The 27,361-nt window shown below is 46.9% G+C and overlaps 1 long non-coding RNA gene across 1 annotated transcript in view; it reads right to left on the bottom strand.

Annotated features, from left to right (window-relative positions):
• The window catches only part of LOC116449454, a 129,364-nt gene that overhangs the window by 35,606 nt on the left and 66,397 nt on the right, over positions 1-27,361 (bottom strand). Inside the window, exons 5-7 of the long non-coding RNA XR_004242387.1 lie at positions 21,915-22,029; positions 13,122-13,356; positions 8,497-8,601 (exon numbers count right to left, since the gene is read on the bottom strand). This is a non-coding gene — a long non-coding RNA (uncharacterized LOC116449454). The remainder of the gene's footprint in view (positions 1-8,496; positions 8,602-13,121; positions 13,357-21,914; positions 22,030-27,361) is intronic.

The raw sequence follows: 27,361 nt of genomic DNA, 5'->3' as shown, positions 1-27,361 counted from the left end.
GGAATTCCTTATCGCCCTGTTCCCAGGGCAAGCTCCTCTCACCTCTTCTCAATCACACTTCCTCTGGGTTTATCACAGCATTTCATTTGAAACAGTCACTTTACAGATGGGTTAAAGCAATTTTTTATATATATTTTTTTTAGGTTTAAGACTAAATGATCCCTGGGATTGTATTTAGAAATGGACCCTGTTAGGTTGACATGGGAGATCACCACAGGGGTGGTCAGGCATTGGAATGGGCTGTCCAGGGAAATGGTGGATGCCCCATCCCTGGCAGTGTCCAAGGCCAGGCTGGACAGGGCTTGGAGCAGCCTGGGATAGTGGGAGGAGGGACAGTGGGAGGTGTCCCTGCCTGTGGCAGGGATGAGCCAAACCCAAACCAGCCTGGGATTGGAAGAGAGAGGTTGTATCCCCACAGGGATGGGAGGAGCAGGGGATGGAAAAGCAGGCTGGAAGAGGAGGGCAGGGGGGGTCAGAGCAATAAGCACTTGCTGTCAGTCCAGGAGAGCATTTCTAGGCTCAGTTTTGCCCTGATCTCCTGGGAGGACTTAGGGACTTACAGAAACTATTTCAACAGCAGCAATGCAAAAAATAAGCGGGAAATCATGAAAGAAGGGTCTATTTGGAAAACTAAAAAACTCAACTAGGTAAAAGCTGGGGGCACAGGGCAGATCCCCCCCACCCCTGGCTTTACCAGCCAGTTGCCATAGAAACCCATCACTGCAGAGCTCTGGGGCCCCAAACACTGCAGCATCCACTGATGCCAAGGAAACCCAGCCCTCCGTGCTCAGGAAGGGCTGCCCTCCCCACTCCAGCTTGGGAGCAGAGCAGGGATGGCTCAGAGTGCAGCTGCCTAGATGGTGTTTCCGTTCCTGATTTTCAGTGATTTACAGGCCAGCTTTCATTTGATAGCCATGTGCTCACATATGAGATAATGTTATGTGCATCATATTCTGGGAATATCCTTGCAGCACCACATATGCACTGCATAAAGAAAATAGTGGATTGATGGGAAAGAAATAACAGAATATTAAAGCAAAATCAATAAATGCCTTCAAATCTCATCTTTCAGCCTTGCTTAACTTTGTTTAGGGAGGCAGGGAAGTTCCCAGGAGCCGTGGAGCTGGCCATGCTCCCGGCTGCAATGAGGAGCAGGAAACCCTGGAGAGACAGCAGCACCTTCCTGGTACAAGGGGAAAAACACTACAGAGAGAAACTGGGCTTTTATAACCCAGGGCTATATTAATCAACAATTAGCATTCAGCTGAGCACCTCCACACCAGCCAGCTGCTCCCAGCTGTGACACAGCTCAGGCTGGGAGACAGGCAAAGCAACCACCACCACTGTGCTAATTGTTCAGATAAAAACCTCGGCTTGTTTCACCTTTTATCAACGGGAATGTTCAGGGTCATCTCCATTTGCCAGGTGAGAAGTGGTAGGGGAGTGCTGGGCTGGGGACACACCAGGCTCCTGCCGTAGATCCCCTCGTTCGAGGTGCAGGAGAAGGTGCTGATGTGAAATATTTTTATATAGGCCAATTCTCTGCCAAAAGTGGGTCCAGAATTAGGTTAGTAAGTCGGTATTTCCACACAGGATGATGTGCCCTGGTTTTCCAAAGTGATGAGTACCCAGCCCAGAAGTTCCCTCGTGGGGCTTGAAACTTTATTTTTGGCACCTGGTTTTATAGAAAGACCATCTGTGACAGGCAGCACTCGCTGCCACATAATTAATGCCAAGTTACATAAGCCATCCATGAATAAGCATTATTTTCCATATATTAAGCTTGCAGAGACAGGCTTCAGAACTGAACTGGTATTTAGCAAGGTAGGCCTCTGAAATCGTCAATTAATGCTCCTTGACATTTTCTAAGTATGTTAATTTATATTAAACCACTGCAGCCAACTCTGCATAAGATAACTCCGAGCCTCAGCCATAAACTAAGGAGAAATATGCAGTTGAGGAGCATTATGGCTGCTCTTTGTCATCTCCCTGACATGATGCACATTGTGTATGCAATGCAGGGAAGATAAACACATATATAAAGCAGGCAATTACCTCAGCTCACACAGACTATCATATTTATGACCATTTGCAGGGCTGGATGTAATTCATTGAGTTTAGGTGCTGGAGTAAATACATCACTCTAACCCCACAAGCCAGGCTATGAAATGCAGGTATCAAGATTTGCTGCCATCTGCTAAGCCACAAAAACCTCCATCCTCCTTCCAAAGTGGTGGCCAGGGGCAGGAATGATGGCAAGAGCTGGGATCAGAGCTGCTCGCTGCCAAGGAATGGCAGGGCATGCGGGCAGGACAGAGCAAGGAGAGGGTTAAATGTGATAAATCCACAGGTTGAAAGCCTTGTTCCTTTGGAAGGCAGGTTCCCCTGCTGAGCAGCCCTTGGAGCGGATCCCAGCAGGGCCACAGTCGGATCATCCCTGGATGGCAGCACAGTTGTAGCAGTGCTCGTTTGTGGTTGCACTCAATGATCTTAAAGATCTTTTCCAACCTAAACAATTCCATGATTCCATGTTTTTCCAAGGAGATGGCCTGGTCTGAGTGTTTCCCTCAGGATCAGGTACCCACCAGGGGCTTAAGAGGACGGAGAGCCAGATTCCACAGGAATGTGAGCACAGAACATGGCAAGAACAAGGTGGTTCAGCCTGGAGAAGGCTCCAGAGAGACCTTAGAGCTCCTTCCAGGGCCTAAAGGGGCTCCAGGAGAGCTGGAGAGGGACTGGGGACAAGAACCTGCAGTGCCAGGACAAGGGGAAATGGCTTCCCACTGCCAGAGGGCAGGGTAAGACGGGATACTGGGAAGGAATCCTTCCCTGGGAGGGTGGGCAGGCCCTGGCACAGGGTGCCCAGAGCAGCTGGGGCTGCCCCTGGATCCCTGGCAGTGTCCAAGGCCAGGCTGGACACTGGGGCTTGGAGCAGCCTGGGACAGTGGGAGGTGTCCCTGCCCATGGCAGGAGGGTGGGATTGGATGGGCTTTAGGGTCCCTCCAAACTCAAACCATTCTGGGATTCTCTGATCATGCTCATCCAGCCTCCCTGAGCCCAGCCAAGGGGCACAGCTTGCAGGGTCCTTTTTCCCAAGCTGAGCTGCTCGGCCATGGACGTGGCAGGAACTTGGCACTGTGGTGCCTTGAGCCAGAGCCACTTCCAGCTCCACAACCAGCTTGGGATAACAGGGGCTGGATTTCTCAGACACTTTGCCCACTGAAACTGCCTCTCATATTGCCCATGGCATATAACTAATGAGGGGCAATTAAAGCCCAATTCCTCCTTCCCTGTGCTCGCTGCAGTCGCTCGGCGAGCCAAGGGCGGGCCCACAAATGTGCCACTTGCATTTGCTGTCATTTCACAGCCGATTTCTTCTGATGTGAAATGGGGAAGGCAGTAAAGAATCAAATCAGAAAAACCATTTAACCTCCCAGATTATGAGAGGATATATCATTCAAAACGCAGCACTTCCCAGATCCTCAGTTAAACTGGAATCAGCCTGGCTGACTTGAATCCCAAAGACATCCAGGCTGTAGAGACATGGAGCTGTGACCTGACAGCACAGGGAGCTGGAGATGGATGTTTAGTAAGTGTAGTTTTCAATAGATATTCCCAGAAATTGGAAACATTTTGCAGTTATATCTTCAACAATCACAGTCTATTCTGTTCCATAACCAATATGAGTGATTACTCGAGGAGATATAACAAATGCAAAATGTTTTTAAAAAAGATTTTCAGAGTGATAAAAAGTGAATTGCACAAACACAGTGAGAAAACCAGAAAGAGAAGGGCTGCTTCTACAAGAAGCACAGCTGATCCCTTCATGTTGTATCGCTTTGGGAAAGGAAAAACAGGGGATAAATTAAGCACTTCATTCTGTAAGTAAGTTTTAAGGTAATCTGATTACAACAGCTCCCACTAGCACCATTCCAGAGCAGCAAAGGATAAAATCAATAATGAACATCAACATTTCCATTTTGTTTAGTGGCTCTGTAATTCAGCCACGAGAATCTGCCTTTCACTCAGGGCGTGCCCAAGGGAGGGCCAGGACTACCCCAGCTGGGATTTCTCCAGCTGATGTACCCGGGAATTGCTCATTTATTGCTGAACAAAGAACAACACAGCTCCAAAGGTGATACTCTGGTGTAATTATTGGGGAGAAAATATAAAGCTTTTAGGATTTAGGACTTGATTTGATGCTGCTGGATATTTTGATAGCATTTGGTATTTAATGGTCATCTTACATCAGGCTGCTGTTGTCTTAATCTATCCTTGAATATTAAAATCTCAAACACTAATCCTTGTTCCCAGTGGTTTAAACAGAGAAAACAGAGGAAGTGGAACTCAAAACCATGGCCCGACACATCAGTGACACAGGGAATGGACACCAGGCTCTAGGGACTTCAACCACACCTTTTCCCACCCAAATTTTCAGTCTCTGCTATAAAATAGTTTCATCCCACTGAGTTCAGAGTGGTGCAAAACTTGGTTCAAGTCTACACCCAGCACTGCCCCTGTCTACACAGAAATAACCTGTCCGCAGTAATCCATGGCTGCAATTTCCTTCTGTTTCCATGCCCACACAGCTGCCCACATCTGGGCAATGCTTTCCTGCACTCCTCAGGCAGCTGGTGGGGCTGGAGGTACCTCAGTGTAACAACAGTGTTTCCACATTTCTGAATATTCATTCCACCCTTGTACAACGAACTCGTACCAGGACAGAGTAACCAAAATCTGAAATTTGCCCTTGTTGGGGCAGAGCAGCCTGGCCTTGTCTCCCTCCAAACCCCACTCCTGGTCCAGCTGCAGCTAGTGGTGCTGCAAGTGAGAACAACAAAAAAGAAAAAGGGATGAATATTTTTCTTACAACAGTTGGAGATTTCCCTAATCCCACATCCTCTGGGCCACCTTGAAGGTGCTCTGTGTCTGTCGAGCAGGGATAAAGCAGGCAGCTTCCATCCCATGGAGAAGCCCAAGCTGTCCCACAGTGCAGGAGCATGCAGACCTTTCTGCACCACCAAGGAGCAAATCATTCACTTCCAGCTACAAAGAGAGAGTCTGGTGTAAACTCAGAGTAATCCCACGCTGTGCACGAGCCAAGAGCTGTAGATGCTTCACACCCTGTCCTGGCAACATAGCTCATGTTCAGGAGGAGCTCCAGCAGCAGGGCAGAGCCTGGTTAGCTTGAGCATCCCTCAGCAGCACTCCCAAAGCTCTGGTTTACACTCCAGGAAAGCCCTGACACCGTGGCTGGGAAGTGGCACGGCAGTTTTTACACTCACTGCAACCCTGGAGCCATCTCCTCATCTGCCAGCCCAGTCTGGGACTCTGCAGCTGGAGAGATCAACCCGAGCTGGGACCCTCTCCAACCTGGGAGAACATATCCCATCAAAGCAGCTCCTGCTGAATTCCCTGCATGAGAGGGAGCAGACACAGGGATAAAGCCAGGAGGGGCTGGGGAGAGCTGAGCCCTGCAAACCCTCAGCCCCAGGGCAGAACACGAGTGAGCCTCAGGCCGGGGCCGGCATTTGTTCCTCCAACAGAGACAATTCTCAGCACACAGGAGCAGGATGGATTTTACAGCCCACCTCAAGGGCAACAGGAGCATTTTCAAGGAAGCCTCCTCTGTGATCCCAGGAATGAACAGAGATCCCCGTGAGCCACACCATGAATCACCTCAGCGTCCTTGGGCTTTGCCACATTTCTGCTTTCTGGGGGAAGAACAGAAGGCTTAACAAAACCCTTTTGTTTTTTTTCCAAGGAGAAAATAACAACTGGTATGTTCACAATAAGTGGATATTTGTATAGAAAGCCATTTACTTGAAGGTGAAATATTTCCAGTTTTAGAAAAAGCCAGATTTTTCCAGATTCCATGTCTGCATTCCATGGTTCCCACTCTCCCTTTTTACTGTCATTTCCCCCATTGAGAAAAATGGAGGGAGAAAAACAGCACAAAGAAGTTCTGCCCAGATTTAAAATCACAGTGCATTCAGAAAAGCACTTGTTTTCTGAAAGGCAACTTTTTCCAGACCAGTTTCCAACAGGGAATATCTGCAAGAGTATCTGCAGAAGGTTAAACACTGTTGGTGTTCCCAAGCTCTGTTTTACCACTGGTTTTGTGCTTGCCTTCACCTTAGGCAGTTTGGGTTCCAACCCAGACAATTGGGAAATCTGGGAACCAAGGGCTGTTTGGCTCCTTTTGGAGCAAGGACAGCTTGGAAAGCTGGATGTCTGAGAGCTGCTGGGCTGCCCAGATCCCAGGAAATCCCTCAGGGCTGGGAGCCCAGAAGGCTGGGAGAGGAACGGGCGATGTGTGACAGACCCTGGGCACCCAGCACGCTCGGATGTGCAGAGCCCTGCTGGTGCTGTGGCTCCCATCCATGTCCAACCTTGCAGGAATGAGGATTTCCATGGGATCCTGCCCCGTGGGAGCAGTGGGAGGGGAGGAGAAGGGCTGCATGACAGGGGAGCCATCGGGAGGGACGGATCACAACAGGCAGCAATCTGGAGGCTGTAAAAATGAATGGGTTGTGTTTCACTGGGTTTGATGTGGTCGTATCATCTGTAAATTATCTACCCAGCCATTTTTCCAGCAAGACATTATTCTGTCAGGCCCAGGGCTGCCAATTCCAGCCCTCCCAACCATATGCACGGCTGTAAACCTTGAAAGCAGCTGTCTCCAAAGCAAGCCAGTTTGGGAAGAATAGGAAAACAAATTACATAAAAGCAGATTAACTTCTCTTTAACTTCCTTTAAAATATTTCTTCCCCACGGCCTCTGTAATCCCATTTTTTAAGGGAATTTGGTCTCTTTATTTGTTATTCTTATCAGTGTGACTTGAATTTAAAGCTTTATGCTTCATGTTTCTGCCCAGGGACCTGTTGTGATGATAATCCTCAGGCTTTTCCACGGTGGGAACGGCTCTTTGAGCAGTTTTCAGCCCCTTGCACTGATATTTCCCATGAGACAAAGACAGCCAGGGAATGCCTGGTGTCTTCAGCTGAAGCTCCTTGGTGGACAGCAGCAATTTTTGGACATTCTTGGGGGTTTTATTGTTTTCTCTTTTAACCTTGGAGTGTTTGGATATGTGACACTCACTTGCCCAGAGCAGCTGGGGCTGCCCCTGGATCCCTGGCAGTGCCCAAGGCCAGGCTGGACATTGGGGCTTGGAGCAGCCTGGGACAGTGGGAGGTGTCCCTGCCTGTGGCAGGGGTGGCACTGGATGGGCTTTAAGGTCCTTCCAACCCAAATCATCGTGGCATTCTGTGATCCCCAGCTCACAGATGGGCAGGGGAGGCACCAAATGGGCACCAGGTGCCTGAAGGAGCAGGATCAGCCCTGTGTGTGCCCAAAGGCAGCGTGGCCACCACAGAGGGCAGCTGTGACTGCTGTTCCACTGCCAAAATCCCACTGGGAAGGGCTCTGCACAGCAGAGGAGCCCTGAGCAAGGAGCCAGGCACCCGCCCCGGGGAAAATCGTGTGTGCTGTGGGAGGAGAGGCAGATTGGTCCCTTGGGGACAGCAAGAGATCAGGGAATTAAAACTGAATGAGCTCCCCGTGCCCTCTGCAATTAAAGGGAACTTGAAAGAGTTTCAATTTGGTGATATCATTAATTTCTCCTTCTCCTCCTCGCTCCCACTGCAGTTCAGAAGAGTCCTCCCCTGTTTATTGACTGAGTGATGAAAGGCTGAGCTGAAGAGACCCAAGAAAAGGAAAGTTTGAAAAGTTTTCAGCCCTTTCATCAGTTCTTTAAACAATGTTCAGAAAAAACATGAGAGAGGCTGGGCTTGAGAGAAATATTGTAATGAAAGCTGCGTGCAGTGGGCGCTGCTGTCCAAATGTGACTCGAATACTCACAGCCCGATGTCGTGTGAAGATTTACTTGGCAATTTTGTCACAAACAAGGCTCTTAAGAAACACATTTATACTTACCCAGCTATTTCTCTTATTTGCTAAGGAAAAAAATGGCTTCGGTGCACCAGCCAGGTAGGAAATACTGCACAGAAGAGTTTCAAAATACATGTATGTGCACATATGTGTGGCAGGAGTGCAGGGATCACAGGGAGCATGGGCTGTATGTGTCAAGCACCTCCGGAACAAAACCCCACGCCCAAATATTTCCACAGATTTCTGCCCTGTGTTTCCTCTCCTATAATTCCTGGCATTCTTGTCCTGTAGCTGGAAGGAAACTGAGTCTCGATGATCCCCAGGATGCTCCTGTAGATGATGGGAGCAGCAGAGGGATGGGGTTCCACACCAGCAGCCCAACTGGTATAAAATTCACTTGCCTGGAATTGCTGCCAAGTCTCATTTTCCCTAAAATCACAGAATCCCAGCATGGTTCAGGTTGGGAGAGACCTTAAAGATCCTGCAGTTCTACCTCCCTGCCAGGACCTAAAAGGACAATTGGGATCTGTGGTGCAAGAAGGGTTAACATGGAATCCAATTAGAAAGAAATTCTAATTATTTCAGCAATCAAAAGCAGTGACTCACCTTATGAGGGAGCCAACAGATGCCATCAGCACAGACATTTCCCTTGTTTATTTTCTTGTCTTCTCAGACTGGGAGGAGAACGTGGGGGATCCCATTCCTGGCCATCTGGCATTAGTGTGAAAAATACAGTGTGAGATCTTCCACAGTTGTCTCAGCAACTCCCTTCTGGATGACAGATTCCCATGTTCTCATGACAGCTTTGGTTTTATCCAGGCTCTGCCCACCCATGACACAACCCCAGGAGATCTGTCCGTTTACAACCCCAGCCTCAATCAGCTCCTCCTTCAGGTGCCTTATGAAAACCGAGGGTCCAGTGAATAACTTTTACTCAGAACTGAGAATTTTAAACACTGGGGTCACAGGTGGTGAGGCTGGCGCTGTTCATGTGCTGCCTGAGGGCTGCCCTTGTGGTACTCGGGAGCTGGCAGGTGATGGTGAGCACGGACTGATCATCAGGGACAAGCTCAGACTTGGCTGGCAATGGTGCATTTGTGCACCTTCCCAAGCACTACAGATTTGGCCCAAATGTGGTGTCACTCCATCATCACCCCACTCTGTGCAGAGAGCAGCCCATGAAAGCTGAGTGACCGAGGTCAGCCCGAGATGACGTTTCAGGCACGATGCTCCCCTTGGCACCTGCAGCTGCCTCCACTGCACTCTGCACTTGTCTCAGAAAGGCTGGAAAAAGAAAAGAAGCTCCCATCCCAATTTCCTCCTCCTTGTCTCACTCAAAGCTGCTCCGTGAATCGCCCTGGACGCCGCGGCACCAACGCGGCAGCTGTGGGAGCTGACGAGCTCTGCGTGCCCGGGAACTGTCTCCTAGCAATAAGGAAGATGGAAAAGCCTCAAAATAACTCCTCCTTCCATTTCTTGTCTGTGACTCACGCTGTACGATGTGGGGCTTGGGGTTTTGTTAGGATTTTTGTCCTCACCTTCTTACAGCAAACCTGCTCATCCTGCATGTGTGGGGTGAAATAAGGCTCAGCAAAGGGCGCAGATGCTGCCTTATTTTGAGAAGCCAGGAACATCCCAGGTGTTCGCACAACCTGGATGCAGCTCACAGCCTGCTGACACATGAGAAGAAGCTGTGACAGCTGTGATGATTTGCAGTTATGAGGCATTTTGCACAACCTGAGCAGGGAAACCACCAGCTCTGCTCGCTGTGTCCCACCAACACTCAGTGGGTGCTTTGCAAAACAGAGGGGAAATGGTTTTGGATGTGTTTTGTGTTTGGAAATCGGGAATAACCACATTCAAGGTGATGGAGTGATAGAGTCTGAAATGGCTGTGAGGTGGTGTCTGGCCTGACAGCGGTTTTAGCAGCACTGCTGAGTGAAAAAGGAGCAGGTTTCCTGTTCTGCTGTTGTATTTACACCATCCCACAGCCAGGCTGTCATGAGTGACTGTGGAATTGTCCAGGACAGAAATAGTTATTTAAAAACCGAACACACACAGCTGAATGGCCAGATCTCAGTCCCAGAAGTACCTAGATATGTTTCTAAGCACTGCCCTCCCCCCCCCCCCCCCCCCACCCATTATTTTCTTATCTTTTTCTTTTCCTGAATAATCCTCACTCTCTACTTCTGATTGAAAAGTATTAAAAATAGTTGTGGAGAAGAACTCTAATGAATTATGCAATGGACATATGCTCTCACATCAAATCTTGATGTTTACTTCATCTGATGTCATGCAGAAGATTGAAGGCTGGGACTGTGCTGGGAATGATCCCAGCTCTGCAGTGGGATTCTAGGTCACATCCCCTCATCTCTGATCAGGCATGGGAGCACCTGGGAGAGCAGATGGCTGGACAATGTAGCTATGGCTGGTGGTTTAATTTTCCTGGATTAAGGAGCAAGTACTGTGCAAGTAGTTTGATTTGCTAAAGATGCAGCAGCAACCCTGGCACAGGAAAACCTTCCCCGGCTCCGAGGCTGAGCCGCCTTCTCACAGAGCTTCTGGTAGCACTGCAAATCTCCAGGCAACTCATCCACCAGTCACTTCCCAGTTCTTGCCATTTTTATTGCTTATCTCTAGGAAATATCCAGCCAAAACCAGAGACAATTTAAAATCTACCTTCCAGCCACGCAAAGCGTGGAGCGCCGTATCCCAAAGTGACTGTAAAAAGGGGGAGAACAAAGATCTTTCACTTGTTTTAGAATTCCTTCTGACTGCTTCTCCTTACCATTGTGAATTGGCAGATTTCAGACCTGCTGGCTCCAAACCAAGGCTGCTTCCAGAACATCTTCATCCAGCGTGGCCTGATCCAGGGAATGCAGCACAAACCTGTGGCTCCCTCCTGCTGCTGTGCCCCAGGTGAACTGGCTGCCAGCCACCTCAGCAGCTCCTGGCTCCCACACCCTGCCCAAAATGCAGCTGGAGCTCCTCAGGAAGTCACAGCTGGCAGCACCAAGCCCTAAGAACTCTTAATTTTAACAACCATCTCCCACCAGGAGTTTTTGAGGCTGAACTTGGACAAATTTTGTCATGAACAGTAAATAATGAAGTATCGTCCTGGAAAAAGAATTGCTCACCTTAACAGCTTCAATCTGACAGGAATTAATTAGCAAACAGCAAAAAACCCCACTGTTTCAGAGATGGATACATGGGGGTAAATTGATTCCAAGTACAACTCCATTGCCTTCCACTGAAATCCATTAGGAGTGGATTTAGTCCAGCGTGGGTGCACAACATATCACTACAAACTCACCCCTAAACCACATGGACAGATGTGAAGATTACCACGAGGGGCCTGAGATTTAGAATTCATAAATGAATTTCTTGTTCCTCTATGGAGGGGCATAGCAGGATTATGTGGAGAAAATTACACATTCTTGTATTGAATTTTAGTTAGGAGCAGCTTCGAGATAAAATTAACCAGAGTAGCGAACAGATTATAATAAAACAACACTGATACTAAAATAAAAAGGGAATTACTCTCTTACTTTCACACCTATCAAATTTAGAGGAAGAAAAAACCTACAGTAGCACTGCGTGTATTATCAGGACAGTCAATGAGACATGAAACAAGGACGAACTCCATTTGCCTGGGCAAAAAGCCCAGTTTGGAAGTAATTGCTGTAGTGGTGTAGCAGCTGCAGATATAGCCAGATCAAATCCAAAGATCAAACGCTTATTTCATTTTGATAAAAGTCATTAAACCACAAATCAACTTACTTCGGAGTACAGTCAGGAAATAACTCTGTATATACCATCTGCACATAATTCTCCCCTAATAAATTAAAGCAGCAACAGCAGATTTCTTTTGTGAAATCCTCAAACTTATATTTCATTAAGTATCAACATTTCTCATTTAGATTTTATTTAGCAGATAAGCCCCTGCACCATGTTTCAAAGCAGAGCAGAGGATTTCTGGGGTGAGTGGGTGTGCTGGGGCCGTCTGCCTGCCCTGGCAGCTCAGGGCCAGGCTCAGAGCACGACTCAGCCCTCTACCTCTGGGTGTCAAGGCGGCAGAGGATGGAACAGCATCCAGGGCTCACCTACAAAATTCGGGGAGCACCAAGGAAGCTGTGGAAGGGGGGCTTTTACAAGGATAGTCCAAATACAAGGAAGAGCACAAGAGAAAAAATGTGGAATGTAGCACTTGCATCAGAGAAATTTAATTACTGAAGTGCACTTTCTTCAGGGCATTAACTTGGCCATGGAATGAGCCTCTGGAGAGCTCCTGGGCATTGCCACAGGGTTCTCCAAAGGCATTTGGCAGTGGAAGGAGCCTTTGGAGAGCTCCTGGGCATCAGTGACGGGGTGCTCCAAAGGCACAGGCTCTGCCTGCAGGGCTGGGGCCAGCCCAGCCAGCTCCTGGAGCATCCCTTTGGGGATGGGATGGTTGGCAGGGGTTTGTCTCAGCAGATTCAGGGTGGGAAGAGGGATTTCACAGCAGCAGCACTGCTTGGATTTGAAGCCTGCAGAGCCTTCATCATTTGTGTCATCCCAACACAGCCCATGATGCTCCTGTGGCTTCCCAAGGGGCTGATGGAGGCCTTCCTATTCTTACCTAGGCTTGCCTAAACTCCAGGGTGCTTGTGAACAATTTAGGATTATTTTATTTGACTCAAAATTACAAGGGCCTCACCCTTCTTGAATAGTTTTTTATTCTCCTTTTTAGTTCATCAAGGATTTAAGAGCACAATTTTTGTACACAGTTCTCTGCAGTTGTGCCAGAATCTGACCCAGTTCTCTGTATCTGCAACCCAAAATTCAGCTTTTCTGCTGTGATTTTGGCAATCAGTCTCCAGCTCTCACTGCCTATTAAATTAATAGATTGTTCTGGGTGTCCGGAGCTGCATTAATGCTCATCAAAACCTTGCGAGATCAAAGATCTGAACTTCACCTTAATAAATTAATCAATTTTTTAGGCTAGGAGTCAGTCTGTTGATTTACTCCTAATACACCTCCCTCAACAGGTAATTCACCTGCACCATGCAGAAAATCTCTGTATTACTGACTGGTGGATTTAGAGATAAGAAAGTTCATTATTGAAGTCATGATTAACAAAAAGTTATCAAGACAATGTATAACTAATGGATGGATTATGAAATTGTCATATAATGGGTTTTTTTCCCATGGTAATTCTTTTAGGTTTTCCTGCTAAGGAAAGAAGGACTCACCTTCTGCTCCTGTGCTGGGCTCCCACCATTCCTGGGATGGGTTCCTGTCCAGAGGATCCTCTTGGGTTGAAGACAGGAACACTGATTTTTGGCAGCCCTTTGCTGTCCCAGACACATTTTTGAGTGACTCTCTCTTCCACCTGCATCAATGATTGGATTGGAAAAATTTGCCCTATAAACGGAGATTATTTCTAATCCTCACATTATTAGAATTCTTCACACCCAGGAATGATTTCTGAGGATAAAAAGAAAAGTTTTAAATGAGTTTTGAAATATTCTTCTGAAAACTAATATAACAGCACAACTATTGGATTTTTCTAATGAAACCCCATCAATTTGAATTCCTAGATATTAATGGATTCCCTGTCTGTGCTAAGCCTTGAGATGTTCTTACTTCAAGCCAAACTTTTCAGATATGAAAAAGGAAGGAAGGAAGGGAGTCAGTCCACAGGGCACAGTCATCAGGAGACTGAGGCAAAGTCAGGCTAGCACAGGTGATGATATGAATAATGACATTTATGCTGCAGGAATTTAATTAGACTGAGAAAGGATTTGTAGTAAAGATGTCACAATAACTCAAGACAAAATGAAAATCAGTCCAAAGACATTCAGTCCCTAATTAGTTTGGGAATAGTAGATTAAAGATAAACTTAGAAAAATTGGTGGAGTGACTAGCTATTAGGGGCCACAAGAACGTAGGATGTCACCTTAGATTTTTCACTTTTTGATGCTTTTCAAGAAGACCAAGTGCAGAAAAGAAAACCTAAAATCCAGGACCTGATTTGTTTTCTTTCTTCAAGAGATCAAATATTTTTGCTTTTAATAAACCCAGTGACAGCCACAAGCCTTGGTTGTTGACACAGATTTTTTCCCTGAAATAATGAGCTGTGTGACACCTTGGTTATATATGGAAAACAGCAGCTCTGTGTACAGACAACATTCAATTTCTGTGTGCTGCTGTTTGAAAAGCAAGGGAAGAAAGGTCTTTCTGATCATGCACAATAAGTTATTTTCTTGGTGCTGGCTTGTTCCGTGCAAGACAAATGAAAAGAATAACAAAGCAGGATGTTCACAAAAGAACCAGGAAGATTTTCGAGCTCGGTGATTGATCTGGATGTGTTCACATTTAGGTAGGAAGAAAAGGAGTTGATGCAAAACATTTTGAAGTTGCCACTAAATGGATTTTAAAGCTTTGGGATTCTGGTGCAGCTTTTCCAGCTGAGCTCTCATGTCCTACCTGGCTTCGGGGTGCTGATGTCCTTCATGCCAGGGGTGCCTGGCTGCTTCCCACCCCTCCAGTGCCAACAGCAAATTCCTGCTGGCTTCCAGCTCTCAGCTCATAACATAACCATGGAATCATGGAATGCTTCAGGTTGGAAGGCTCCCCAAAGTTCATGTCATTCCAACCCCCTGCCACCTCCCACTATCCCAGGTTTCTCCAAGCCCCATCCAACCCGGCCTTGAGCACTTCCAAGCACTAACCAAGCAAAAATAAAAGTCACACACTTGGGTCATTCAAAACCCTTTGTTTGATATTCCTATTAAAGGAAGAGACCTGAAGGAGGAAGTAGGTTCACCAGACCAAAATCCTGGGAAGAGAATCCTGTCCAACATCTCCATGGCCCTCTGAATTCTCACTAATTCCCATTAATCCTCTCCCTGATTTAGGCAGGAAAGCAAGTCAGGGAAGTGACCCATCCTTCATCCTCCAGAGGTATTCACTTGAAATGAAAAGAAATGAAAACAAACCACAGAAAAGACAATAATGTCCTGTCTGCCTGGCTTGTAGAAGGGACCTCACCCCTGCCTCCCACAGGTTGTTAAATCTATCACACAATGCATCTTCTTCTATTTCATCCCAAGTGGAACAGACCCAGCCAATCAGGGAAACTCACAATTAGGAAGAAAACAATTCAGTAGAAAAAAAAGTAGCATTACATGGATTGTAAACATGGTAACAGTAGTAACAGAGGCTATTTTGTGTTGTCATTCAACTACATCCCTGCTTTAAATAATTCCTTCAAACGCCACCTAAAACATGAATATAGTGAACAGAGAAAAACAGGAGCTATCCAAAATTTGCATCCCAAGTAGTTAATTTGCTGGGTTGCTTTTTACTGTAAATTTCATGCAACCCTATCAATCCTCATTTGTCCTCTAAAGAAATTCCCGTGGCTGTGCCAGAGTCCTTCCTGCACATCGTGTCCCCATGAACACCCTCAGTGCCTCACCACCACCAACCCACTGTGCTTTAAATACAATCCTGCACTCTGGAGCTGCCCAGCTTCAAAAATTCCTCTCTTTGACCTTCCTCAAGGACAGGGCTGTTTCCCCCATCTGCAGGGCAGTGTAAAATGCTGCTCTCAGCCTTGCAGTGCATATGGTGCTCCCCATGCCATCCCCAGTGCCATCCCTCTGCCACGGCCCTCGCTGGCCTCGGGCTGTCTGTACAGGTGCAGCACAGGCTGCTGCTCCTACTGCTGATTCCTGCTCGTTAGTCACTCTCCCCACTCCCCTCCTTGGCTCCAGTCATGCTGTTCTCTTCTTTGCTGGATTGTTAAACCAAAGTAGGAAGAGCATCCTTCAATATATTCAGTCAGGCTTTTCTTTCGACCTTCTGCAGGGTCATTGAATAGTTTGGGTTGGAAGGGACTTTTGAAGTCATCTAACCAACCCCCAAAACAGGTCAAAATAGGTTTTTTTCACCTTTGTCTAAACATTTTTTCATTATGCAAGAGAAATAAATTACATTACACACATCAGCAAGTCTGCTTGAATTTTTGAGTCCAATTCCCACAACCAGGGAGAAGAGGGATTTTTGTCTCACCAGCACATGAGACTGATGGCACTTCCCTTAAATCTCACTTTGTTTGGTTTCTTTATTACAACATGAGAGATTTCTGAGTGAGTGGTGGGTGGGTAACCTGTGGGAGGTCAGCACTTACACCCACCTCGTCCAGGTCACCGCTCCTCTGCAGCCTCCTGACGCCGCCCCAGCAGGGCACGAAGGGATCAGTGGTGCAGGAAGCTCAGCAGGATGGAGAAAAAGACAATTCTTGCATGGTGAGTAGGCAGGGAAGAGGGCAACCACGGCAGATGGCAGAGCTGAAGCAGCACCCAGTGGCTCGTGCTGCATGACAAGCTGTCAGCATTCCTGGGAACAACAACCCTGTAATTACATGCAGCCCTCACACTGTGTCTCCCTGCATGGAGAATCCCTCTCCACAACCTTCAGAGGATTAGAGGCACAGAAAGAAGGGTGTCACAGCAGCCAGGTGCACTGGGCAAGCCTCTGACAGGGCACAGGAGCTTGTGCTGTGCTTGGCCAGACCAGCCCTGGCCCTGGCCCTGCCTGGATCAAAGGACACTCAGAGCTCCCCCCTGCCCTGGCCCTGTCCTTCACCACAAAACATCTCTCAGCCAATACTGAGAGCATCTGTGAAAGCCCAGCACACAGAAGTCTTCTATTTTAATGTCAAGGTCCGAGTCAGAGCAGAGAGTTGAGAGTTTACTCTCTTTAACATCTATAATATTAGTAATTTGGTCACTTGACAAAATAAATTGACACTATAATAATGTTTCTAAAAATGTGATTGGTGTAATTTGTTAAATTACATTTGTACATGGTATCAAGTTCTTCCCTGCCTTACACCTCCCCTAATGCTCTCCTCAGTGAGTATAAGGCTGGCAGAATTTAACCTCTCATATAGAAGTGGCATGCACTTATTTCCCTGGGGAACTGACCCAATCCAGAGCATTGCCTATTTATAGCACTTTCCAAAATAAATTGTGAGGCGAGAGGGTAGGAAGGCTGTTAGGAAAGGCTGTATTTGTTGATAAAACTAGAAAAAAAGTAATACAGCTGTGTGTTACCATCCAAAGTTACCTTCAGTGGGTGCTGTGAATTTTAAATTGTTACTACAACTGCAACACAGAACTAAAGTGGCAACTCCCCACAGTGGGCCCTGAAATCCCAGAACGGTAAGGGTGGGAAGGGACCTTAAATATCATCCAGCTCCATCCCTGACATAGGCAGGGACACCTCCCACTCTCCCAGGCTGCTCCAAGCCCCATCCAACCCGGCCTTGGGCACTGCCAGGGATGCAGGGGCAGCCCCAGCTGCTCTGGGCACCCTGTGCCAGGGCCTGCCCACCCTCCCAGGGAAGGATTCCTTCCCAGTGTCCATTTGTCCTGTCACTCCACACCCTTGTAAAAGGCCACATGGGCAGAAAAACCTCCCTACTGGACCCCCACCAGTCCAACGCTGAACATTTCCTCCCTCTTTGGCCTTCAGGACTGGAGGCCGTGGCTCAGGACCAGCTCTGATGGCCTCAAGGCAACCCTGCAGCAGGATGGTGACAGCGGGGTAGCTCCAGGACAGCTGAGATGACAGCAGGGATGTTCCACAGCTCAGAGCTGTGAGACAGCAGGATGAGGATGGGAACACACTCTGCATCTGTGGCAGCAGCCCTGGAGAACTCCCTGTTGGAGGGAAAGAGCTGGCTCACTCCAAACCAGCAGCCAGCACGGACAGTCAGACAGTAACAACTGGGAGCAAACAGCACACTGAAGTTATTTGGCAACACAGATGGGCCCTGAGTCATTTCTTGGATCTGTCTCCAAACACAGTGTGACAGTCAGAGCTACAGTCAGGTTTTGGAAGAGCTTGGCAAGGAGCAGACAGTGATAAATGTGCCAGATATCCTCTGACCTTCTAACTGTCCCGTTTTCCCATGGCTTTGTCCTGCCTGTGGCTGCAGTTGCCATCATCTGAGCACACAGCACAGCACTGCAGCTCCAGAGACCACTTCAGTCACTGGTCTGGAGACCTTTTATTCAAAAAAAATCCAGGATACTTGAGGAAAGCTCCCTTTGAGCTGACTCGCTGAACAATCTCTCAGAATCACATCTGCCTTTGGCCTGGAGCAGAAGAAAGATTAGAAATTTCCCATCTCTGATTCTCATGAATACAGATTTCCATGCATTCATCACAAGGCCAGAGCATCACCTGCCCATGGCACTGCTCTCCCCCTGCCACACTCCAGCAGGCAGGTGCAGGAGAAGCTGATCACAGGGAATATTTGCCCTTGGGGAAGCATCCCGGCATCGGGAGCTGCTTGCAGCACCAGCGGCGGGGGACGCGCATCGGGGCAGCCAGGAGGGAAGAGACGTCCTTTCAAAAAGAACCACAATCCTTTCATTCTCCGTGTGTTTTTCTGGAGAGCTGGGAGCGTCTGTCCCCTTTCATTCTCCCTGCTAACTTTTATCAGCAGAGAAAAGCAGGCAAGAGTGACACTTGAGCAGAGCAGCTTCCCCGCGCCAGCAAAGCGAGACTCAAAGTCACGGCGCCGACTTCCTGTGATGAAATATTGATCCAAAACTCTGTCACACAAGCAGCAGTTTAAAATCACCTTGTTTTTATATACAAATCTTTTTTTCAACTGTAGCCAAGCGCTACCAGATCACTTTTCTAAGTTCCATATGAAGAAAACTGACTTTTAAAGAAAGGCGAATACACTTTTTGAGGAATTTCAAAATTACTGTTTTCAGCTTAAAATTCAATGAAATGAATTGCTGAAATGACAATGAATTTTTAAAATTTATTGTCATTTCAGCAGTGGTGAAACAAAAGGAATTTCTTTTTATTATTCTGTAGACATTGTAACTTTTCAATCCTCTCTTCTGTATATTTGGCAAAAAGGAAAAGGCCATAAAATAAATTGGAAGAAGAATTTTCTTGCAGCAGAGTTACCCAAACCCATGATCAGTGTTCTCTGAACAGGAAAATCTGAAGGAATCAAAGGCTTCATGAAATATTCATTGGAGCAATATGCTGACAAAATAGTTTCTCAGTCAAAACTTTTTCCTGGCTCTACCTTACATGGCCTGTGTGAGTTCAAGAACGCGTTTCTGGAGCACCAGAAGGCCAGAGGGGTTTAGCTCATCTAGCTGGGGTTTTTCCAAACAAACTCCACATATCCCTTGAGGTCACTTTATGGAGCTAAATAAACTCTCTGCTTCTCTTGGATGTGCTGACTCAACTCCCACCCCAGCCTGGGTCCTGGTGGAGCCGAGCCCACGGAGGTTCCTCAGCTGAAGGACAATAGGCAGGGCCTGCTCAGCCTCCAGGATCCATGAGAAATGCTTCCATGACCAGAAATCCCACTTGGACCCAGCCCAGTACAGCCAGCCAAGGCTCCAGCCCTGTCCCCCTCTGCTGCACAGACCCTTCAGGCCTGCGTGATGCAGATGTTTTGCTCCACATCTACAGGCTGGATGAATTGTGAAATGACTGTGTGCTGATCATTAGAAAAACTTGCTGTAACAAGGTAAAAATCAGGATGAAAGAAATCAGGTGGCCTCCCAGGAGCCATCACTAATTATTTTGTACTTAATGAATGACACAATTTGCTTGTTGACCTTGTCAATCTATGCAGAGTTCTAACTAATTCATAAAAAACTGAAACTACCAAGGGTCTGAGATGGTTTTGGTCAACTTTGACCCAGGGTGGCCCCTACACTGACCCTGGCACCTTGTGTAGAGCTCAGTGACAGAGGGAAAGAGGCACCAGAACACAAAATGCTGCTCAGATGAACTTGGCAGGATCCTGGAAGTAAAATATCACAGCCTGAAGCCATGCCACCTTGCTGGGATAGCATCCAATGTCTCCTGTCAAGCTCCATAAACTGGGGTAATGAGTGAGGAGCACCTGGCTGGCCCAGGCAGGGCCCTCATTAGCCAGCACAGGGCTCTGCTGTCACCTGGGCAGGGCCACACAGAGTCCTCGCCAGGAAGGGACAAGTGGCCTTTGCAGGAGGGGCAAAACCCAAGGGACAGCTAAAGCAGGACAGCTAAAATCATTACTGGTGCCTTTGTGGGAGATTTTCAGTCATGGCTTTTCATGGTGTGAGGATTGCTCAGAGACTCGAGAGCCCTTTGGGGCTCTTCAGGAATAAATGAAAACCTGTGAAAGCTCCCAAAGTGTTTCAAGTGAATAAAACTTGGGTGTACAACTACACCCTTGAGCCTGGGATCAAGTGGACACAAAGGGTGGCCAGAGTGGAGGACTCCTTCCTTAGAGAACATACTCACTTCTTCCCTTGAGCTCTCTCTTTCTCCATTCCACCTTTTATTGACAGACGCAAGTAAGACTAATGAACTATTGATAACCCTGGCACAAAGGATTATTAGACAAAGCAATTTCATCTGGGGGGCATTGATTTATATGTCACAACCAGAGTACAAATGGAAATGGTAGTTAGGAAGGATGAAGTTGAATGCTAAACAGGTGGGCATCCTGTTTATTCCTAATTCCTGCCCTCAATGCACTTAGATGCATTTACCTGTACCTCTGGATATCCTATATAATTAAAGAAACGGTTGCAGATTTTCTAGTAATTAATAGTATTTCGAGAGAGACCTGAAGCAACCCAAATATTAAAACAGGGCTGATGTTTTGAAGGGCCTGAACCTTGACAAGACATCGGACTGAACAGTTGAGTTTGAACCAGGGATTCCCAAAAACACACAGAGATGTCCAGGCACAGAGGGAATCCACAGGTAAAACTAGGTGAAAAGAAGGGGTTTGTCCTAAAATAGCTCAAGCAGAGTAAATCTGAAATGTGCTGGCCTGAGATGGAGAGGCTGGAGCAGCAGGATGGGTTTCACCAGGGCACACTCCACTGCCCTGTCTTCCATCAGCCCATGGCCTCTTGGAGAGCTGGAGCCCGGCCAGAGCCAGTGGAGCTGCTGATCAGCATCTGTGAGAAATAACTCTGGTCCTGAGGACCAGGCAGACACTGCTTCCAAATTTTAATTCTCATTGTCTGTGGCATTCGTGTGACATTTAATGTGATGCCAACTGCTGCGCTATTGTGAAACCAGGAGTGAGATTTGTCCTCTTTTAGTGAAACCAAAAGGAAATTTCAAAGTCTAAGACACAGACACCTGATTTTGTGGGCTGAAAAGAGGCAGTCAACCCCCATTTCTGTCTTTAAAAGCTCTCTCCAGCTCTCCTGGTGAGTAATCAATCGCCTCTTAAAAGACACTGCCTTGGCCTCTCCCCCAGCACAATTAATCCCTCCAGACCCAGGCTCAGATAAAACAATAGGAGGGCAGTACCCAGGTGATCTGGCAGTGCTAAGGCAAAACCAATCCCCAGGATTTCCACAAGGCTGCTCCACTTGTGGTTTCAGTCTGGGAAATGGTAAAATAAAACTGCACTTTAATGAACTTTCAGAGGAAAAATGTTTCTTTGCTTTAATACAAGCCACAACAAGAGGACATTGCCCTACCTCAGGCTCTGTTTCACATGACACTCAAAACCCATCTCCAATACTCCAGGGATTAAATTATTTTCTGAAAGCCAACTCATTCCCACCATTATTACTGGTGAGGTAAAGCTGTGAGGTTTTTTGCTGCCCCCCTTCTATTTTTTTCCAATGCTAGAAATAGATTGAACTGGCACTTCAGGATGCTGAGCTGCAGTTTCAGTTGAGCTCTGTACTTCACAGAGATTTATCAAAAATGACAAGATTCAGCATCTAGGAGATGTCTTGTAGTGCCCAGGAGCTCAAAGAAGATGCAGCAGTTACAACAGCAACCAGGGAGAAATAAGAAAAGTGGTAGAAAAAGAAACATGGGGTCCTCAAAAACCAAAGCTCTGGCAGGAATGGGCAGTTGTGCTGGTCAGCACTGGCCACCACTGAGCAAACAACCCCTGCCTGCCTCCTCCAAATGAAAATCCAGGGAAAGCAGCCCTTCATTTCAGTTATAAACTTCCTGGCAGGTACCTGTCAGAGCCTCCAAGCTGCAGAGGTTTTCCCCTGTTCCATTTGCAAACAGCGTGGAATTGGATGGAAGTGATGAGTGTCTGTCTGTGATCACTTCTTCTGAGCTGAGCCATCCCTGGAATAAAACAGAACATTCCATAAGCACATTCTCTTTTTCACCCACGTGAATGTAAAGAAAGTTATGACAGATGTGAAAAAGGCTAAGGAAAAATGGGAGTATCTGGACAATAAATGTGTATGAGCTATAAAATCATCTCCTGGCATGATCAGCCTTTGCCTGGATAACTCAACAAACCCAAGCAAACACTCATGGCTGAGAACCACCTTGCACCCAGACTCCATCATTCCCACTAAAATGGAATTCAGGTACATGGAGGCACTGATGGAGACTGGATCCCAACCATGCAGAAGCAGCAGCATCCTTTCAGTGTCCAGAGCAGGACCTAGAGATAAAACAGAGATAAAATGCCTGGGGCTGTTTCCAAGTCGTGCAGTGAGTCAGGCAGGTGTCTGCAGAGAGGGATTAGAGCTGGAGACAAGGGCATTGAGGGAAACCTCAGCAAGAAATGAGCACACCCAGGTTTCTTCTCACAAATAATGATTCTAACAAACACGTGTAAGAGACACCACTGCCAAACAATAAGTTTGCATAACAAAAAGGGATCTGAAAAAGAAACCTCCACAGTAAAAAGTCAGGGAGGATGTTATAGGTTTTCTGATTCCTTTACAGAGGTCAAAGGCAAATTCCTCCATGAAGAACCAACACACCAACCGTGCTCCCCTTCCTCCATGAGCCAGGACCTTTTCCTGTAGAGATGTGGAAACAGCCTGAAGGACTTAGGCTAATGCAGGCAGGAGAAAAATGGAAATAACTCCCACAAGACCATTGGGAGAACTTAATCCAATCTTCTCTTGTGAACCAGATATTATTCCCCTTTCACTTGCCTTCAGTGGTGATAAAGTGCAGACAAAGGAGATAAGGGACTCGCACACCTCACATTTCACCACTCACAGTAAATACACTCCTCGCTTTCGCTTATCTTTCAGCCTCGTATGGATTTCCTTTTAGTAACCTCCTGAATTACAATCAAATTATACTTTCAGGGCCATTGAATTGCATGGCTTGCAATACCTTAATGGGTTCTGTTCTGGCTGCTCAGGAAGGACTTGTAATCCCTGTCTTCTTCTATATTTCAGGGAGCCTTAAGGATGTGTTTCAGTGCTGTGCACAACAGCCCAGGCCTTCACTCACCAGAGCAAGTGCCACACAAACAGTGGATGGGCAAGTGAACCGTGTCCTGGAGGAAAAATGTGAATAGTGAATGTTTCTTCTTTTGCCTTGCAGTGACAGCCAGGGTTTGGGTGGCACAGAAATTCCAAAACTCCCTCAGACACAAGTTCCATGTGCTTTAATGGCACAGTCGATACACCAGATGCCAGCTGCTCTGCAAAATATTTGTAAATAAATGGAAGTTTTAATGCCCAGAAATGGTGCTGAGTGCCACATTCCTCCTGACAGCTTCTCTCTTAGATGGGCTTTTACCCTTCAATAAAGAAGTTGTTGCTTTGTTAGTTATGGGCTCTGCAGCAAACAAAACTCACAGCATGGTCAGGAACTTTGCTGGGCTGAAATCAGTTTTTGAATTCTATAAACATTTAGGTAATTGAAATAAGACAGAGGGAGAATAAACAGAGTCTGAAAGTCTAAAGAGACCTCTTGTTCTGGAGAGGATCTGGAAGGATCTCAGAGATGCAAAATACCCCTCCTGCACCTGCCAGAGCAGGTCCCACAGCTGCTGCACCAAACCATCCCCAGGGAATCCCTCTGGATCACCCAGCCCGACAGTGCCTGGAAGAATGGTGAGACACTCTGGGGGAAGAACACCTGTGCCTTCAAGGAGGAAAGAATTCAGTGACCATGGAAAAGAACAAAGTCCGAGGTGTGGGGCTCCCTGCTGTGCCACACCACAGGGGACAGCCCGTGCCAGGCACGAGGGGACAGTGGGGACCTTCCCCGCGCCAGCTCTGTGACCTTGTGAAGCCACCAGCCCGTGACACTCGATGCTTTCCAGCCAAACACCTGATCAGCAGGTTCTCTGAGAAAAACTGCTCACTGGAGATAATCAGAGTAGGAACTGCCTCTGTCTGAAGCTGATGGGTGGGAGATAAAAAATCTCTCTCCTCCCTTTATTCACCCTGCTATTTGTAAAACCTTATCATGTTTTTTCCAATTGTATTCCCAATAAGCCTCCAGGTAAGAAATAGTGTTTGCCAGCCCTGAAGAGAAGTAATCTTTGTTGGCAACATTTCTCAGGGAAAAAAACTGTTCAAATAAGATGTGGGAGGAAATTTCCCCCTCAGACAATTTGAGTAGCTGTCGACAGGCAGCAGATGAAAGGCGAGGAGTGCTGGATGCCGCAGGCCGTGCAGGGAACACAGGCAATGGCTTCACCAGCTCTGGGTTCAAATGGAAAATTAATTTCTTTCTGAGGGGATCCAAAGTGCTTTTCATGCTGTCCTTTCTTTAAACAGTTGGTGATTTAATTCTGCTGAGTGCAGTGTGGGATGAGAAGTGAGGCACTAAAGGAGGGACCTCTCCAAACACAGCCTGTGCAGCCCCAGCTCCTGAGGCAGCCATGGGGTCACGGTGGCCCTTCCAACATTCCCACATTGGCTGTGTTCGACCACAATATTTATAATTTTTGCCCTTCAGCTGGAGCGGGAATCAGCCTCCACAAATCAGGAGTTTATTAAGGCAGACAGCAGGATTTCTGCTGGCAAATTCGGAGTGGAATGAGATGATCTCTAAGGACCCTTCCAACCCAACCCATTCTATCACTCTGTGATAAATTTTGCACTGGTTTTCCCCAGCATTAATATTTCTGATGACAAAACAAGCAGTGACAGCTGTGTTCTACCTTAAACAGAAATGCTGCCTTAACCAGAGGAGAAAAATGGATGAATATGAAAATAGGCATCATGAATATTCAGATACATTTGCAAATTAAGAGACTTCAACTGTGTCCTTGTCCTTTGTGCATTTTCCACAAATATTGAAAGGGGAACTCTCCTGGGACAAACGTTCATCAGCACAGCAAGTTTTGAAGAAGGAACCCACTCAATCTACAGCAGATATGCACAACATGAATATTGTGTGTATTCACAGGAGAAAGATGATTCTGGGAACCTCCAATTAGGCAGCAGAAGATTTTCCTATGGTCTCAGGAAAGAACTAAAGAAAAAGGCTTATTTTGATAAATTTTTCTGCACAGATTTTTGAAATGGGAAATACAAACATGAGAAAAAGACAAACTTCACCCATGAATTATTCCCTCAGAATTGTGAGGGGGGAGGAATGCCCCCTCGAGCCAGGCTGGGAGTGGCAGCTACTCAAGTGAAGTGTGTTGTTAATTGTGTGCAGGCAGCAGCTGAACTTGTGTGCTGACCTGCCTGAAAGCCCTGACTCGGGGTCCCCAGCTCAGGGATCTGCCTCATTAATTCCTAATAACCCAAACTTCATCTCTGTGTGCAGCCCGACCAGTGCTTGGGGTGTGCTCAGACAGCACCACCCTGCCGTGTGTCAGCACCTCCTGCAGCCACCCCGCTGCCACCTCTGGCTGAGGGAGCTGCATCCTTATCTTAAAAAAATCACAGCCATCCCCTTTTCCCTTCCATAACCACTGCAGAGGATGCTGTTGTGTCAGTGTCTCTGGTAAGACACCCCAAACCCTGACAGAACCCAAAGCATCAGCAAAATCCCATATTTACCCTTTCAGTTTATCATCACAATGAAGGGACGTGAAAACCTCGCCATGTAATTCCACCTGGAGGCTTTCTCCCATGCTGAAACATTGCACAGTTGTCCAGTTTTGTTAGATTTCCCTCAGAGATGCCCAATAACCTTCAAACAAACCCAATTCATAACACCACCAGATGTGCCCGTTTTGCTTTTCTTGGGAACATGCCATGCAAGGTCTCTGGGTAGGAGGTAACAACCCAGACAAGAACAATTTCTGTTTTGCTGGTTTGAAAGTGGAGCTTTCAATATCTTGGCCTGTCTCTGAGTTTTTGTTTAACTTGGGGAATTTTTCAGTTTACAAAACAGCCCGACAAGGATAATTAGGGTAGAAACATGCCTGACAATTCCAAATGCTCCCTGTCAAGCATATGGGCTAACACCTAGTTTTATTAATTCTCTGATTTTCAAGGGGTGATACAGTTGTATTAGAAGCGGTGTGTAGGTGGCTCATTTTTCCCTCCTCACATTCCCTTTGACAGTAGTTTGAAATAACATTCATCAAACAGTATAAAAGAAGTCGAAAGAAATTAATTAAGCAACCTAGAAGGAAAAATAAGATGTCTTTCCAACAGGACTTGCATTATTTAGGCTTGTAGTGCTGCACAGTGTAATTTCCTGGGAAGAAAAGGCAGGATAATGGTGTATTCCTGCTTGACTATGAAACAGCACATTTGGAGCATCACCGGTGATAAGGAAGTTCTGAAACAGAAGTGGCTGAGAGTTTCCTATTGAAGATTTGCTCTGAATACCATGCAATATACACATATATAAATACATATATGCTCATATATCACTGCTTGCACCTCCTCCAGCAGGAATTGGGGATTTCTGATCCTCTTCCTGCCTTTTCGTGTTAAGGGTTGAGGGCAGAGATGGTGATGCCGTGTTTAATTTAATCTCATCAAGTGAACAAAATCCAGCTTTTTAAAAGCCTCTGTTGTTCAAGGGTGTTTAAACAAACATTGTCCAGGTTTTGCCCAGGAGCACACGTGGCACTGCAGGGCCAGATTCCAGCTCTCCACCTGTAATGAGGATTATCCATGGGCTGCACACTTCATGGCACACACTCCCATTCCACTCCAGGCTCCTCTGCCTGTTTCTGCTTCTCCAGCTATCCCAACCTCACTAACGTAGCTCTCCCTATCCCAAATTCTAATTTAATCCAATCAGTAACACCACCAGAAGTGGCACAGGGAATTCATCTGTGGAGTCTCCGGGCACAGCCCTGGTGAGAATTTGTCCAGCCATTCTGCTCCACCAGACTGCTGCCAGCGCTCGCTTGGTCACATGGCTTAGGGGACACGAAATTCCAGCTATCCTGCTCTGCTCCCGAGGGATGGCCACAGCACTGCCCTTCCTGCATCCAGCCAAAATAACCAGAGTGGGCCCGACATCCCATCAGTCCCCCAGTTCTGAAGGAATCCTGATTTAACAGAAGACCACTCACCAAATTAATTTCCAGGGATGTGAACCAAGTACCCATTGAAATCCAAAAAACTGCTTATGAAAACGTGGATGTAAAGAGCTCAGGATCTCTTTGTGACTGCTGGCAGCCTCCCAGCTACTTTACTGAACACAATCCTCAGGTAATTCTTAATTTCATGTTCATATTATCAGCTGCTCAGGGTAATATCACAGGAAAGGCCAT

Source organism: Corvus moneduloides, chromosome 11 (genome assembly GCF_009650955.1).
Source record: "Corvus moneduloides isolate bCorMon1 chromosome 11, bCorMon1.pri, whole genome shotgun sequence".
In the NCBI taxonomy this organism is placed as follows: Eukaryota; Metazoa; Chordata; class Aves; order Passeriformes; family Corvidae; genus Corvus; species Corvus moneduloides.
The sequence above is the reverse complement of the archived record's forward strand: the minus strand, read 5'-3'. Positions and strand labels throughout refer to the sequence as shown.